Raw genomic sequence first — 3,757 nt, 5'->3', positions numbered from 1 at the left:
GTGCTAGATTGTTGCCCAGAGGGAAAGGGGGTAGTGGCCCAAAAAAGTTTGAGGACCACTGACTAGACAAGGTCTTGCTGCACTGGCAAGGATACTCCAGGGGAAGCTGGAAGTATCCTGGCCTCCCAGCTGCCTCCCCCCCCTTTCCAGCCTTAAGTTGATTGTTTCTCTGCTTCATAAATAAGCATACTTATCTGAATCTCCATAATGAGCTTTTCAAATGAGAAAAAGGCCAGAAGGAAGGAGGAGATCTTTATTTCTGGAGAAAGGAAAGAAAATGGGAGTGGGGCTCTTATGATCAGAAGTACAGTGGTGCCTCGGGTTACGAAATTAATTCGTTCCGCGGCCGCTTTCGTAACCCGAAAAAGCCTTCGTAAGCCGAATTGCCATAGGCGTAATGGGGAAAAAGCCGCGGTTCCGTGTAAAAAAGCGCCGATTTTTTTTCGTAACCGAAAAAACATTCGTAACCCGGAACAATTTTCCAATGGGATTTTTTCGTATCCCGAAAATTTCGTAACCTGGGTATTTCGTATCCCGAGGTACCACTGTAGTGATGATGACATTGTTATTCCTTACACACACACACACTCACACACACCCACACACACACACCACACACACACACTTGTTTTTTTTCCCCTTACACCCAGTTTTGCTGTTGTCACAAGCAGTAGCCACTGCCATGTGTTGTTCATCCATAATGCCGCTCACTTCAAAATAGGATCTGCAATGCCATTCTACAAACCCTATTTTGTACGTGGGGTGTGATGGGAATAGGCAGTGATGGCGAACCTATGGCACGCATGCAGAGGTGGCACTCAGAGCCCTCTATGTGGGCACATGTGCGTTGCCCCAGCACAGAATTTGCCAGAGTTTGTTACTAGAAACCAGAGGGACATGGCACTTGGCAATGAATAAGTGGGTTTTTGGGTTTGTAGTTTGGGCACCCGGCCTCAAAAAGGTTCACCATTCTGGGATAGGGTTAACAGGAGCAGAAAACCTCAAGTAGTGCCATGCCTGCTATCTCATACACAGATAATGAACAAAACAAAACACAGAAAAATAGAGAGAAAAACAAGAACTCCACAACAATGGAATGAAACACTGCTCAATTGAAAATGCATTTGCAAAGTTTATATATTTATCTGTGCTTGGAAGAATACATGTGGCTAGCTAATTAAACAACATTCAAATGAGGACTTTCTTTTGCTTGGTTCCCAGCTTCAATTGATTAGCTCTTTATATGTTAGAAATTCTTTTGAATCTGTGGCCAGATTAATTTTCCAGGCTTCTTGTGGTGAAATCCAAATTGGAAATTGTGTATCAAATTTGATTTTTATCTTATTCCATATTGTTAACAGTGATCTTCGGATAATATGATTTTATTCATTATATATATATATGGATGAAAAGGGAGAGGTTCTTTGCCATTGCCCAGAAACTGGTTGCCCAGAAGAGGGTCTGCAGATGGTTTTCAGCTCAGAATCTGAAGCATGTAGATAAATGTTTGCAGATGAGTAAAGGCCCAAAGCAGCCCCAGTGAAAGGGTCCCTTGAAATGTCATGCTTCTTTTAATCCTGCAACCAATGAAGAACATGTAGCAGTTTGGAAAGACAGATACTTAAAAAGAATATTTCATTTGTGGTTACACCATTATAAAATCGTGTAAATTTCCAGTTTACGTAGGATCAATGTCTATATTTTTATTATAATGCTAGGAGATGAAGGCATTGATCCATTTAACTGCAACCTTTTATTTCCTTAAGCGTTAGCAACTCCAAATTCAATTGGGACTCCATCTCTACAATATACAGATATTTTAAGATTATCCCTTATACCATAAAATTCATCATTCATTTCAAAACAATAAGTGAATGAAAACGGTACTCTGCTTGCAATTTCGCCAGAAAGCTGCACCCCATGGGATGATTTACAGATGGCTTTAAGATCAGAATCTGAGGCATGTACGAAAGTATTGTCATGTTTGTAGTTCATATGTCTATTATACATAATATTTCTACAGTAGGTATCATCATTTGGAGCTGGAGTCATTGGGAAGTCTACATTGTTATGTTTGAAGGCTTGAAAAGACTGGGCTGCCACCTTCTCCACTGTCATCCAAGCAAAGATACAAAACAGCCACAAGTGAATGAGTCTCTTTGGAGCCATCCTTTGCTGTTTCTCTTGGTCTTCCTTGCTATAAAATCAAGAGGCTAAAGGAATAAAAATCACAGAAGGAAAAGGATTGTATTATCATGATCACCATCCCTTTTAGTACTTATAATGGGGTTGAAGTGAGTGGGATGCCAGTTGGTCTCAACCATCTGTTTTTTGTTTTTCTCCCATTACTTAGGAATTTCTTTCATCTATTTTTAATTAATCTTTATGTTTTCTTGCACAATTCAGTACACTTAATTTCATGACAAGTTGAGGTCTGTTTTGCTAAATGGACACAGGGACAGGTGGCGTACAGTTTTCACCCCGGATTGGGGTTGCAGCAACTGCATGCCACAGCCTCCGGAGGACACAAAAAGAAGCCACAAAAAGCAGCTTTTTTTCAGCATTCTGGAAGGGGTGTCATAGGTGTCCTGGTGTGCCATGATGATGCCCCTTCTGTACTGTGCCGTTAGGGCACTGCGCCACAGTGGCATCCTTATGGCATGCACCGGGTAATGACCACACGCCAAAATGGTGCCATGGGGGTGGGATCACAGCGTCAAGAGTGCAGATGCTATGCCATGATTTTCTCCACAGGCCAGTGAAAAGTGCCAGTCTGTATCCCACCTAAGCCATGGAAAGAAAGTTCCCATAGATTTTTCTACCTGTAGCTATCAAATAGTGAACAGTGTGGGTACAGATAACCTCTCCCAAGGCAATGCTATGAAATCAACCATGTCTCTTTCCTTTTGGGAGGAATTCTCTACAAAATGAATAGATTCATTAACTAATTCATTCTGCAGCCCTAAACATCAAGCTTAGGACAAGGTGAGTCTGAGAATCATGTCCCTCTCTTACTGAAAGATGCAGTTTGGAAAGACAGTGGCTTAAAAATGATCTTTTATTTGTGGTTACACCATTATAAAATCATGTAAAATTCCAAATTATGTAGGATCAATGGTGTGTTACAGACCGCCCGTTTGGGGTGGCCTGCAACCGGCCCTTTTCCCACCAGATCGGGGCCTCAGCTGCCACAACGGCAGCCTCTGAGGCCCCGATCCGCCACTTTCCAGGCCGTGGGGAAGCTGCAAAAGGCCGCTTCCCCGCGGCCTGGAAAGGGGTGTCCTCGGGGCTTCAAGCCCCAAGGACACCCGATGGTGGCAGGGAGGAGGAGAAAGGTGCCACTTGGCCCCTTTCTGCTTTGCGTCACTGGCGCAGCCATGTAAAGGCTGCGCCCAGCGACGCAAATCCCAGAAGGAGCTCCATTTCGGACCTCCTACTCACACTGTGGAAAGGGCACTCTAGGCGCCCTCGCACAGCACGACGACGTCACAACCGTGCCACCTCGTTTGGAGGCAGCGCGGTGGTGACATCATAATGGTGGCCCCCGTGTGGAACGGGCACCACCATTTTGTACAGACTGGGTCCGTACTAGGTTTAGGGGCGTCAAGAAGTGACTCCCCTTTCTAAACCTAGTACAGACCCAGTCCGTACTTTTATGCCCATTTGTAATGGGCCAATGTCTATATTTTTATTATAATCCTAGGAGATGAAGGCATTGATCCATTTAACTGCAGCCACTTATTTACTTAAGGGTTAA

This window comes from Sceloporus undulatus, chromosome 6 (assembly GCF_019175285.1).
Source record: "Sceloporus undulatus isolate JIND9_A2432 ecotype Alabama chromosome 6, SceUnd_v1.1, whole genome shotgun sequence".
NCBI classification, from domain to species: Eukaryota; Metazoa; Chordata; class Lepidosauria; order Squamata; family Phrynosomatidae; genus Sceloporus; species Sceloporus undulatus.
The sequence above is the reverse complement of the archived record's forward strand: the minus strand, read 5'-3'. Positions refer to the sequence as shown.